At 36.4% G+C, this 14,570-nt stretch overlaps 1 long non-coding RNA gene across 2 annotated transcripts in view; it reads right to left on the bottom strand.

Moving 5' to 3' along the window:
* Nucleotides 1-14,230, bottom strand: part of LOC119790228 — a 127,497-nt gene extending 113,267 nt beyond the window's left edge. Inside the window, exon 1 of one of the 2 annotated variants that reach the window (XR_005281690.1) lies at nucleotides 13,905-14,230. This is a non-coding gene — a long non-coding RNA (uncharacterized LOC119790228). The remainder of the gene's footprint in view (nucleotides 1-13,904) is intronic. The other variant, XR_005281689.1, reaches the window with a different exon arrangement.
* Between the last annotated feature and the right edge of the window lie 340 nt (nucleotides 14,231-14,570).

Here is a 14,570-nt window from a genome sequence, read left to right as displayed (position 1 = left end):
TTCACACCAAACATTTCAACTTCCTTTTTGTAAAAGGTTCAAAATAAACTTATTTTCCAATTTACAAGCCAGCACTATTTTATGCCACTTAAGAAAAGAAATCCAATGAGATTTGATTGTGATGGAAATTTTGACACAGAAAACCATCCATTAAACGGTATTCCTTTATAAAAAGCACAAGACTAAACACCTGCAGTCTCCTCTGTCATGCGAGAAAAGGAAAACTTACAATACAGCTCAAACAGTAATCACTGCACTAATACATTAACACAGCTGCCCTCAGTAACTGATCTGCTGTGTGAACCAAAAACTTTGATTGTTCTCACTGCTCCCCTCTATTGTATTTTTAAGGGAGTCTGATCAATAATGCCAGCCAAACTGAGACCCATCAACTAATCAATATATGGGAAATCCCAGGGGGCGGGGCTTTAAATGATCCCCCAATGAAATGATAATGAAGCAAAACAAAAAACAAAATCCCCTGCAGGAAGGCAGGACTGCTCCTCTAATGGGAGCTTTTGGAAAATACTGCCATCTTCTGGAGTTAAAGGGGAGCTACATAGGGACGTATCAAATTATCCTTTTCTTATCAGCATTTATTGCCACTACACTGTAACAAGTACAGAGCGACTAAATTAACTCTCTGCGTTTAACCCATCCCCTTGGAGAGCAGTAGGCTGCCATTGTGTGGCTGCCAGGGAGCAGTGTGGAATTAAGGGTCTTAACCCAGTCAGACTGTGGGAGTGGGGCTTGAACTCAGAACCTCTGGATTCCAAGCTCTATGCCCTAACCAGTAGGCCACACTTTTAAACAATAAATTTGGAATAGAATAGAATAGAATAGAATAGAATAGAATAGAATAGAATAGAATAGAATAGAATAGAATAGAATAGAATAGAATAGAATAGAATAGAATAGAATAGAATAGAATAGAATATTTAGTCTCTCAAAGAGGGGAAATGTGGCTGTTTTTCAGCAGCAAGTGAGGATCCGGTTTATATCATATTTAATAATATGTATACTAACAGTAATTTCTTCTTATGATGGCAGAATAACTGTAGTAGAAATCTTCTAAGTTGTAAAGTATGACCTGCTTGGATTGGACCCTTATTTGCTTCGTGATAGGGAGCATCCTCTAACTAATCCCACCAAACAAAATCGTTTCTAAAAGGGTGCATGTGATATGGTAAATCTTTCTAATAATTTTTTTATTGTTATAATTTAAGTGCTATCACTTGAAGAGGCGTCCATATAGGCAGAAGCAAAACCTAACCAAAAGTGTCATAAACTGTCACCATTTTTCTTTCCTTTCTAAAGTACATCCTGCTCCAACGTGTGTCAGTGGTGCACACAGACACACAGCTATCTGAATGATTGAAGGAAAGTTAGATTCATCACACCAGGTCACACTACTTTCCATTGTCCCAGTTCTGATGCCCATATCTCCATTGTTGATTTCAACAGCAGACAGAGGTCAGCATGGGTGTTTTGGCAGGTTTTCCATTATAAAGTCCTATAAACAAAAGAATTGCAATACACTGTGTATTCTGACATCATTATATCTGAACAATTTCTGTGTATTTGAGTTACAACAAACTAGTTATTATATCAAACCACACAGGCCTGCCTACAGTTCCTAGACACATTAAAAAGCCTTAGTTGCCCAATAATCATAATGTATCTCTGGTTCCTAACTCCTCTTATGAGCTTTTTTTGAATCTGTAAACCTGGAACATCCAATACAAGCAGCCCTTTATACAGATTCTCCAATCCAGTTGCCTAGCCCTTACAAGCCAGCCCAATTCAGTACTCATACCCACTTCTCATGATTCTACCGCACCAACAAACAGGGACCATGTTGATAAGATATTCATACCATCTATCAGTGGTTTAAACTTTATGCCTGATTGGAATCTCTGAAAGGGATAACTGAAAGACATATCATTATATAACTTCTCATTATAAGGTGTGCAGAGTATCATATTGCAAAAACAAACACACAAGGCTGTAATTCACACAAGTGAAAATAGGTGTTGCCTGCTCTGAAATGTCATGGTGTGCTGTCTATCCAGGCTGCTGCTGCTGCTGGTGTAATGATTTTTGACTCTGCTCCTTAGTACCAACACCACATTGTTTGAACTCAACAGTCTACCTGTGAATCAATGCTGACCCAGTTCCCGTTTTTTAATGGAGCAGCATAACACAACATGGCAGGAGGTTGAATTTCTATTTATTTATTTATTAATGGCAGATTGTGAAATTTAGGATGATGTTTGTAAAGATGTTGTTATAAAAATAACCTTGTTGAATCAGACCCTTTCAACATATAGTACAGGTTCTTAAAGTAATCCAAAGAACAGAAGAGTACATCAACATGTAAAAAACAGCTGGGTTTGTGACTGTCACATTTCTAGAAAGATATTGGTTTAGCATTTACATTTAAGAGCTTTTGTTTACGAAAATAACATTTTAAAATGGATGAATGAATTATCAGAGAAGTTAAGTTTAGAAAGGCTAACCTTCTAAATTTAGAGAACAGAATGAAGAATAGAAGGTAGAACAGTTTTCCAAACTAGTCAGCAGGGGGAGTCAGAGAACAGCTTAAGGTCTGAAACTGAACCTGGATAAAACTTAACCCTTTAAAGTCTGGACCATGAAATAATTCTTTGAATTTATTTTTTTATTTTTCAAATTAGAGTTGTCATTGAATTTTCTGTCCAAAAAAAAAAAACCACAAATGTTGTAAAAGTTAAATGAGATCATTTATTTGCATAATTTGCATTTCTGTATAATATATTATAGGTTTTCTGTTCACATGTGTCTGACTGTGTAAGTCAGGGTTTTCAAGAAAAAATAATATCACACGGATGATGCACAGGTCTCAAAAACTCACATATCAAATATGATACACTTGTTAAAGGGCCAGTGGTGAATTGTTGGCCTATATTCTAGATTCACTCATAATTTTGTTATTCTAATAACTTCTCACTTACTGTACTGCTGCCTCTTGGCCAGGTCTCCCTCGAAAAAGAGATTTTATCTCAAGGGACTTCCTGGTAAAATAAAGGTAAAATAAAAATAAAATAAAAAATAAAAGATGATGATAAGCAGAAGAACAGAAATTTAAGTTCAAATCTATAATGAAGGAAACAACGAATGCAGAACAGTAAGTCTAACTCTAACTCTTGTTAGAGTTGATCTTTATATATTCTTTTTTTTTTTTTATGTATCAACTTATATAGCCAATAATGCTGCCCAGGTTTGGCTTTATAAAGAGAATAAATGTTATTTCCTGCTTCCCAGAGCATGCAAATGCTTATAATGCATTTGCATGCTTGTCTATGTAATGAGTAATCTCTTCCACTAGATGGCGATATAAATCAACATATTGGTAAATTTATATAGTTTTTGTCATTAATTTGGCATATAATAATACAAAAAACTACATTTCACCAACAGATGTATTTCTTCTTAGAGCAGATTTCTGTAAGATAATTAGGTCTAATTTTGCAAAAAAGCTAATAATTTCTGTTTTAATAATGAAATCTATGTGATTGACCTAAGAAACATAAAAAGTAACTAATGCTGCAGAAAATAACTGAATAGGTTCGAGGATTTTATTTCCTTAAACTTGTATGCTGCTGCAGACAGAAAATCCCTCCAGCATCAGATCTGCTGCATCAAATACACGTGAGAGAATGCATGAAAGAGGAGGGAGAAGCTTTTTCTGCCTGAAAAGGTAAGCAATTGATAGATGAAACCTCTTTTCTTTTTATGAACAGAGTTTCAGGCTTCACCACCACCACTTCCTCTGTTGTGAAGCCAACGGGTGCAGTTTTTTACTGGAAACCAGTAGCTCTGACTAAGAACACCACAGTAGTATTGTATGGTGAGCTTGTGGCAGCCGTTAGTTGCCTAATTCAGATTGTGAGACAGTTAACCCCTAAATGGCATTTTCATGTGAACTGTTGTACATCCTCTATGTTTCTTAGGTATACGCTTAGGTAACGTCTTACTGGAAACCAGTGACTTTTAACTGTAAGCTGGTGTGGTGTGGTGGCCGAATAATATTTGCACACAGCAGGCCTGGGTGTGGTTAAAGGTGTGACTGAACAATGTCAGCTCTGCAGAAGAGTTCCACTACTGAAATCAAAGAGAGAGCCGTTGAAGGCATGAAAGTTATCCTCTTGATATTGCTTAAGCTCTGGAGCTCCTGCTCTAACTGGCCTCAAAGCAATGCATCGTTATGTTTATCAATCCAGCAACCTAACTAGAAACTCATGATTATGACTTACTTGCAATTTATCTCAGCACCTCCAGCAGCGCTTTGTGTCTTGAATTATTGTATAACTAAAACAAATAAAATACCACTCTTCCTTAGAGAAATAAACAACTGAAACCACAACCAGTGTACATCCATTCTTTGATATTGACCTCACTAAGCTATTTTTCTTTCTGGGGTTTAACTTTTTTTTAAATATGATAATATCTAATAAACAAGATGTATTTTTCAATCGATTGGACAGAAAGGCCCAATCCTTACAGCAGCTATAGTTTTTTTTGACTTCTGCAATGTGCAACTTCACCCTTAAAGCATGTGCAATTCTCAACCCAAGTCAGAACATACTGGTAATAGCTCTTCTGTTATGCAATCTAGCTGCTGAAGCAATTATCTTGTCACTTGAAACACATTTTGTGGTTTTCTTGATCCGTCATACGAGGAAAGATCTAGATTTTAATGAACCCTCAGTCTGCTATGCAGATAGAAGTCAAGCTGCAAACAAGCTGACGGCTCTGGGTTCTTGAAAAGCTGACATATTGAAGATAGTTTTTTTTAAAGGCTAAAAATAGCTTTCTCAAGATTTAAGTTGATGCTGAGCACAGGAGGAAGTGCTTCAGTCTCTGTGCTGCAAGTGAGACCCATGTGCGTTGACAGATTCTGCATATGAATTAAAATGATGGGCTTAATAATAAGCAGCATGCTTTTATAGTGACTTTTAAAATAATCCCCAACCTTTGATTTGAGGTCTTTTCCTGCTTAAAATGTCTAAACACTTACAGATCTGGTGCAAAGATGGCTAAAGTTTTAAAGGTTTTTCTTTTTCCAGACAGAAAAATCATTGCAATAAGCAGAATCCATGCCCACTTTGCACTGAAATATGCAAAGTGTTATACCAAAGAGTGTTAGCCTATAGAAACAGAAAGACTGATTTAAAAATGACTGCATTGAAAAATCCAAAAGTTTGTTAAGGACCGGCCTTAGAAGTATAGTGGAGGCCCTCTCTACTTTAAGAAATGCACATGCACAACAGTGCAGCCACTCCTGGGAGGGATGCACAAGCCCATTTGCTCATGCATGCATGCTCTGTTTCTAAGTTGCTGTTTGAATCGCTCATACAAGCTTACTTTCCAAAAGAAGATTTTTAATTTTTCCACTATGTCAGACTCACCACCGATAAGTGAAAATGGGGACGAGCACGTAGGACGGCCTTAAATAAATCACCAGAATGATTGACAATTAGGAGGACCACTTATTTCGACGATCCACCTGGAAAAAGAACATCCACTATACCTTTAAGGCTATGCTTGTTAAAAGAGTGTAGGTCTTTGCTGAGGTATAGCTACCAAGAACCTTTAACAGTCACTCATAAGTATATAGCTAATAATAATGCTTCACAAAAAGAATTTGAAAAGGAAAGACAGCCTGTGTTGCAAGCTAATTAAGGAATGCTCAGATATTAGTTTGCATTTAAAAATGCTCATTAGTACAGACTTTTACTGTAGCTAACCATATATTTGGCTGTAGTTATACCAAATATAGTTTTATTTTGACTTAAGGAAGTTAGAGGCTATGCGATGCTAACCGACACTAACCGAGTATGGCTCAGGTGGTTCCCCTCAGGGACTGAACTCCACTTTACAAACCTTCTAACAATAATCTAAAATCTTTTCTCTCATAAATTAAGAATTTAAATGTCAACCTATCAATTATTTAAACTTGCATTAGTTTTAAGAATACTGATACTACTTTAAGAATCTAAAAAGTCTCAATAGTTAATGTGATTTTTTCCCCTAAAGCAGACTGAGAACATATCCTAACATGATTGCTGCAATGATTGGCAAACCTTCTCCCATCTGATCCGAGGCTTTTATGCCAAAAAAAAAAGGCTCTAGTTACAGGAAATAGAAACAAGGCTATTTTACCAATATCAAGAAGTCACATTTCAGAAAGTATGAAACTTTTTGTATAAGAGGAACAAGATACAACTTTGACAGAAATAAGAACATGAAAATGGAGGCACAGCTGCAAGTTGTCAGGGTTAGTTATTTGTAGAGAGGAGTAAAGTTCCTCATTGTTAGTATACCATAAACCACGGAGGGACAACTAATTTGTTTAAAGACAAATCTATGTGCATTCCATGAAATGGTCGGTGTTGCATAAAAGGCGCATCTTCAAATCATGAGAAACCTTGAAAGTTAGACTGCATGATTAAACACAACGTTGGAGCCAGCAGATAAAGAGATGACCTGAGAAAATGTTTAGTTTCTGCACAGTAATCATTGCAAAGGCTGATTTTGTAAATGCAACATTAGACTTAAGGTTTACTTTAATTTGAATGGTGCACCTGATTTGCATTTTTGCAAATAATGGTTACTCAATATTTGCCTCTGAGCAGAGATGTTAGAGATGAGCTGAATGGACTGAATGTTCGGTTCATGGTTTAAAAGTCAGTTTGGGTAAAAGTGAGGATTCTGTGGAGCCCTAGTAAGGCTGTACAGCTAATCTTCATTACTGCATATGTTCCAACAATAAGCATAACCAAGTAATTAAAAATGTTTCTCTTTTCTTAAACAAAAATCTTTCTTTCTTTTGTTTTATGAAAAATGTGTCCTTCTAACATCCCACTTCTGGTAAATATGGTGAGCTGGTAAGCTTTATAGTTCCGCAATGAAGGAATCACACCATTTGCACCAGTTAAATTTACTTTCCTCAAAACTAATTTTTCTAAGTTTGCATTGATTAGGGTTTTGAATCTATTAAATGGTATATGTGTACAACTAAGCAATTCATACGTCGAATTTTATATTTTCTTTTGTTTTGTAGCCAAACACAACCATGCCTGCAGGTCAAAGGGTGTCATAGAACCCATATTTTCTATGATCTACAGGCTTTAATGCAGTTTCAGCAACTAATACAAACGCGATACTCTAGAGCACTTTTCCCACCATTTTAAGCCTTCAAAGAATTGCCTGTTCTCTTTTCCATGACCCATGCTTCAAAAGCAATTGTCTTCTAACAACTGAATGACCTCTAAACATAAAAAGAGCAGGTTCAATGTGGTTCACACCCATTCAAAGACATTAAAGGCATTTGATTATAATGCCTAATTTGATCAAAGAGAGTTTTCTTAAAGAGTGATATTATATCACTGATTATTGTTTTCAGGAGAGAAAACAAGCTTATGTAATAAGAATTTTGATTTAGTGTAAAACAATCCTGATGATGTTTTCAATAAATCCTGAATTATTTTCCAATAATATTTTAGAAAAACATCACCATACTGTATGTGACTTAGCAGTAGAAGAACATTACATATTGTAACTCATGTAGAATGTATTGTGGAAGAATATTTTTTTGTGTTGCCATAGAAAAACTTTTGAATTTTTAGATAATTTACTGCAATGAACATGCAGGCTTAACATGTCAAGGGTCCATATCACCATTTCCAATTGAGACGTCTAGTTTGAGACGTCTAGATTTTTCATATAAATCAATCTACAGCTGATTGTACTTCTGCAAAGCTACAAATAAAATTAAACTCACCGATAAGGTTTGGCTATGCTGTATCTGGTGAACCTAAACTACTTTATTCCTAGAACCACTCATAGTCCTGCTGTATATTCACCTGTTTTCCAGCCTTTTCAGGCAGTTTTCAATTTAAAGAGAAATCCTCCAATATGACAGACCACAAACCCAGCTGAGCTCCACCTGTTTCTGATAGAGGAAGTTGAACTTTAAGTGACATTAACAACTTCTGCAATCATTTTTGCCTAACTTCATCCAGAATTTCCATAGCAACTTCTTACCTTTGCACTTCCTCCTAATTTGTCATCAAGATGCCACCGGCACACACAAAGCAACCTGTTATCAGAATGTTCCGGCTTTGACTTCATTTCCATGTACACCAATTCGCACCACAAAGGTAGGCCACACATGAGAAAGGGAAGTTTAGGCTGCAGTCCACAAGGTATATTTACCAACAATAAACCAATTCCACATCTATAGATATATTAGTTAAAGTCTTCCTTCTGTCACGGGTGTTTTCACTTGTGTAACTACATAAAGTTAGTTAAAATGGTATTCTTTTATTCTGTTTATTGTGACTTTGTGACTTCCTGTTTTTTTTTTCTATTTGTTCCTTACTTTTATTAAAATATTCCTGTGCATTTTTTTTTTATAGGCTCAGATTGATAGAGACCTTTGTGCTATTAGTTTAGAATAAGATATTGCTTAAGGAAATAATGTGCTGCACTAAGAAACCACTGGGTGGCATGCTAAATCAGCCTGTTCTCAGCCCCTATAGATTATGCCAGATTAAATTTGAAAAAAACAAAACTTCATAAATTCCCCTTCTTTCATAGGGTGATAAGAACCACAACGCTTGTCACAGCAAAGACAGTTCATTAAACATTTTCCTTTAAAATGTGAAAATTTGCAGGGACATGTATTGAAAGGAGGATATTTGGAGGTGGCCAAATAGAATGATGGGACAGAGTGTAGCCTACTGTGGTTTCTCTTTTATGGTGCCTGCCTGTAGAATATTTTCATTTACACCCAAAAAGGGCAGCTTATTAGAGCATTGTTAGATGTGGTGATTCATTAAAATAAAAACAAAATGTCTCTTGTTTATACTGAGGTAAAAAAGATTTTGGAATTGAGGGTCTATTAAAAGGTTTTAAGCAGAAAACATCCCATACTCAAAATTAATTGGCTTCAAGAAATAGTAGAAGAAAGTTTTTAAAGTGCTGTAAAATGTTTTAAAACAGTTTTTTATTCATCCAAACCATCCTCAGGTTTGCATTAAGAGATAATTTATAGGGAGGCTGATGAGTATTTACAAGAGAAATGAATGCTGGAGGATGTGCACCATCGATTATCTTCCTGAGTGAAACTAGGAATGGATATTTTAACAGCTCCAGTATAAAGAAATTAACAAGCAAATTATGAAAATATATATCAGTTAACTTCAACCCAAATGTTTTGGATGTTCTGTTCACATAACTCCTCTCATTCAGAAAGCTTATCAGCAGGGCAGCATATCTATTTCCCATGTAAATGCTATTTGGCTTCTGTGAGCAATACTATTGTTTAAAGGTTTGTAAAATAGAAAATGCAAAAACATTTTTTTTTTAGATTAAAGATGTTTTAGGTAGCTTCACACAGTTTAATAATTGCCTAAAATGCTTTGTCTACATACCAAATAAAGAGAATGAACTGTAACGTTTAAAAAAAAATGCTATGCAGCTTATCAGTCTTACCACTCATTATTTTAGAAATACTTTGTATATAATCTGAGATCTTGTCACTGAGACGTATGCAATGCAGCCTCTGTTAATATCTCAAAAACTTTACTGGCCTGTGTTTCATCATTTCCTTCTGCAAAGCATCCAGTATAGCAGCCGGGGATGCAAAATAAGTCCCAAGAGGAAGTTTGCTGCAAAGGTTACTAGACAGGGAATCATGCCGAAAAAAAGTGCCTATTATATAGAAACATTGCAAAAAACAAATGACCTCTTTGAATAAATGTAGTAATAAAACATGCAAACACACTCCCTCACTATGTGCCCTGTCCTCTCTCATGCACATATGCACACATACAGGCGTGCTCACTCTCACATAGTTTCTCTTCCTCTCTCTTTTAAACACACTCAATATTCAGCTCATATCCGGGTTGACAGTTCTGCACCACCTCAGACTCCAGCCACATGAATGAAGGAAAGAGGGACAGGGAATCCCCATGTCACTCATTATGAAACTCTCACACACACTTTACACCGCCAGGCAAGGTTAATGTACACGATCAGTGGGGGTGAGCAAAGAAGTCCGTTGGCGGCAACAGGGAAAAAGAAACATTAAAAAAAGGAAATTAAGATGATGTTGAGCAATAAAAATGGACGCTTTTTTTTGAATCTACAAGTTTTGCATTAAACAAAAAATTAAGTCGGACCCTATGAAAATAGAAAAACAAAGTCTTAAGAGAAAACATTTTCTAAATTCAACTTTCAATATCGTTTAATAGTGAGAAGAGAATGATCGTTTTTCATCTAACAAATTATATATGTCTCTTTAACTGCCCTGTGCAACAATAATCACAGTAATTCAAGCAAATAACTTTTCCAGTTGAAAACTCAGAGTCCACTTATGGCTTTTTACCAACTAAAAATAAGAAGATACCTCCAGGATGTTTTAATATGGCCACTTTCATTCTTATAGGTTTAGGCACTATACCTGAAACCTAGGGGTCTAATGATTCATCCAGCATCACAATACCGGATTTAAAGACGACCAGGTAAGATTTGTTTCTTATCGAATCTTTGTACCGTTTACTGATAAAAGGGATCAGGATCAATCAATATCACCGTATTTATTTTAGGTTTTTAACCACAGGAGCAAAACTGCCATTCAGATGTGGTGAAATAGCAGATTGCCGTCAATAGAAATCTCTGTTCCTGATTCTAACTTTAGTATAGTTAGAATAAAACATTAACCAGCCATGGTTCTTTTTTTCTTTTTGCATCCTTTTCCACATCCTGCCTTATTTCAAATTAAAAGTCTCATACACATTTACAAGATTTCAAACTTAAAGCATTCACTATCCACTATCCAACCCAGAGCTCATGACATTAGCTTGGACCACAAACAGCTCCTGTATTGTGAGATAGATATTATTCTGTTCAGGCGAAGGCAAAAGTCAGGAAAGTCCACGTTTATTATTTTTATTATTATTATATTTTTACAACGAGTCAAACAACTTCTTGCAGCTGCAAACAAATAGCAAACAGGATATTTTTTTCATAATTTAAGCAGCCCTGTAACTGATTCTCCAAGTAACTCTTATTCTACCCTGATGTTTCTTGTGAGCTTTGCATTGTGGGGTCTAAAACAGGGCTGTTCACATGTCTGCTAACATCGAACAGAAGCTCCAACCACTAGGAGTCTGTTGATGTCATAAAAATAATATCTGATTTCTGAAAATATATAACAATTTCCATAAATAATTTCACAGCTATTACACTTTATAACTTATACAAAGTCAGTGCAAATTCCACAAAAGGCGTGGAAGTAACATCTTTTTGCTTTTGAAATAAGAAGAGATGGGAAGGGAATTAAGTGTTATATATGGCAGCCGATGGATGCAAATGCCATGCAAATACACAAATTTGCAGAAAATTCAAAAAGTCCTGCAAACACAAAAATGAGACTTGCAAAATGTCTGTGGACCAGATGTTTAATAAAAACAAACGGGATTGGTTAGGATAGGGGAGAAAGAAAACGTAAGTTATCCTCTTCATCTTTTGCAAAAGCTTTATCTCTCTGAGCATCCCATTTATGCTTTACTAAAGGTCCGTTCCCATGAGTCTATGATTGTTGCCTCCCCCTAGTGGTCTGGAGGACATCCATTATGAGGTTTGCAGCTTTTCTTGACTTGCAGTTGTTTTTGCTTGCAGGATTCTTTCCTTTAGACATATTGTGTTAGCATCATGTGTATTTGGAGGGGGTTTTGTGTTAACACCATGTTTGTACTTTGCATCTTTGTTGTTCTAATTTTTGAGTTTGCAGTACTTTTTAAATATGCTCTGAATTCCTTGTTTTGCGTAGCATTTGCACCCCCGTGCCACTGTAGCTAAAGAGCCATAACTTCTTACTGTGCCTCCAAGAAAGAAAAAAAATTCTACATCTATAAACCAGACCTGCTTGGACTTTATAAGCAATCCCAATCTGTTATTCAAAATAACAGCTTGGGCTCAATCTAACCTATCGTTTTCTTTGCTTCCTATCTGATAGAAAAGAAAAAAAGAGATTGAACTTCATTGATCTCACAATGGAGAAATTAAGGCTCTGCATTTAACCCATCCCCTTGGGGAGCAGTGGGCCACATTGTGCAGCTCCCAGGAAGCACTCGGTGGGTTAAGGGGCTTGTTTAGAGACCCAGAGTGGAGGGTGAGGGGATTGAACTGGGTACCTTCTTATTGCACAAGCGCACTGCTCTAAGCCACTAGGCCAGAACTACAACCCTTTGAGCATAGTTTTATTTTAGGTGTAGAGGCACACAGAGCACTCTTCTAAAAATCTGATCTGCATTAGGGGTGTGAGAAAGAAATTAGATCTGGCGATATACCGTGATATTTGGCTGCCTGATATAATATAGATTTTTTTTGTATACACAGAGTGTATACTAAACGAAATTTTGTTTTGTACAGCTCTCATGATTATTTCCATCTCCATTGAAATTGCAATATTGTGATAATATTGTATTGTGACCCAAGTATTGGGACAGATACTTTATCACATCACCCATGCCAATACTCACCGCTAGTCTGCATACAGAGATCTATAGAAAATACAGATATACTTGCAGTGAAATTTAACTCACATAGGCCTCAAGGTATAACTGATAGCTGAGCAGACTGGCAGGTATGAATTCACGCACAGCAGCAGCATTATAATGTTTTATCCCACACGACTTACTCCATCTCATTCTTTCAACACAGATGGCTGCGATTTGAAACCTTAAACTGTTAAAATTAGCTGGAACATATGAGCTCATATGACAGAAATATGAGAGTGGGGTTAAAAAAAATAAAAAGCATAACATAGCATCATGCTGCCACCATCATGTCCATAGTGGTTGATGTTCTACGACAATACTGAATGTTGGTTTTCCTTCACCTACAGCATTTGCCATATGACAAATAAGGTCTGTATTTGCTATCATCTTTCATGCGGCCATAAACATATCTTGCAGCCAACATCAAATAGAGCTTCAGCTGATTTCTGTGCCACCACAGGATTGTTCTTTGCCGCTATTTTGTGAAGGGCGGAGTAGAAGTAGAGTGAATAGTGACGTATGAATGCAGCTTTTGAAAGTTCTACTTTAAGCTCATAGAATAACTTCAAGTATTTCCTGAATTCCGTGAACGCACCAGTTTCCTAGCAACCGGAGAATGGATTTTCACGTAGGAGACGCCCTGTGCATTCCGATCTGAGCTTTCCCAGGAGGTGACACTCGCCTACCAAAATAGGCAGTATGACGTCGCTTTATAATACAGTTCCTACTAATATATATATATATATATATATATATATATATATATATATATATATATATATATATATATATATATATATATATATATATATATATATATATATATATATGAGATGAATGAAAATGGTTTGGTGTTTGCTGCATTGTGTTGAGCCATATAACGCTTCAGGTCAGGCCATTCAATAAAGTTTTTTAAAAAATAAAAAAGGAAGAGGAAGCCCGGCTTACTATCTCTGTCTGACATGACACCGCACACTTCCTTTTATCTCTGCAAACCGCCCAATACGCGTGAGTGAGCGCTGCACGGCCTCCAAAACCTTTCAGCTTTTCTAAAATCCATCTCTGACTGTCAAGTGCAAATAATATAAAATAGCTGAAACTGCTACTAAGTTGCAGCAAAAAAAAAAAAAAAAAAAAAAAAAATTTAAATCAAGTCAGCTGAATGCATCTTCAAAGTCCCAGGCAGAAACTGCTTCCTCATTTAGGCTTTGAAGGGACCACACAGCTGTGCAGCACTTATCTGAACTTTTTATGCGTTTAATTCATAGAACAAAATTGAGCTCACAGACTTACCTCGAGTCACCGGTGATCTGGCGCAACTTTTGCACATCTTTGCTGGTTTTTCTGTAGTGTGTGTGTTTTTTTTTTCATACATGTCAGCCAACTTTTGCGAAGTGCGCATTTACACCAGCATAACCTGACACAATGTCTTTCACTTTCAAACTTCTGCAGCTCAGAATAAAATTCCCCTGAACATGAGCTCCAGCTCATAAAACATTTGCGCGCTTTCTTCCTCTCTGTCCCATTTTTGCCTAACCATGACTACTTTACCAGCCTGCCTGCTCCGTTGCAGCTCCACCATTCATACTGATCTGCCTGACAGACTTGCAGAGTAATAGATTTTTTGCATTTATGGACACACCCACTGGGTCAGACCTCCCATTTGTCTAGCAATGAAGAAGGCTTGGTCATGAATGGAATTCTCTGGTTTTCAGATGAACAGTCATCCCACGCTCAAAAGCATGTAGACATACCGGACTTGAATAACCAAAAGGGTTACAGCTCCCTTGACACTGACTCTCACAAGAATTGGAAGGGAAATAAAAAATCCCCAAAACAGACCGTAAAACTGCAACCTTACTTAAAAAAACAAAAAAAGCTGTTTTGTCCTGACAAAAAAGCTGCTGCACTAAGACCATAATTTGCTAAACAAAAAACTTCAACGTTTTCAAATATTTG

This window comes from Cyprinodon tularosa, unplaced genomic scaffold (assembly GCF_016077235.1).
Source record: "Cyprinodon tularosa strain WSP-4 unplaced genomic scaffold, ASM1607723v1 ctg359, whole genome shotgun sequence".
Lineage (NCBI taxonomy): Eukaryota > Metazoa > Chordata > Actinopteri > Cyprinodontiformes > Cyprinodontidae > Cyprinodon > Cyprinodon tularosa.
The sequence above is the reverse complement of the archived record's forward strand: the minus strand, read 5'-3'. Positions and strand labels throughout refer to the sequence as shown.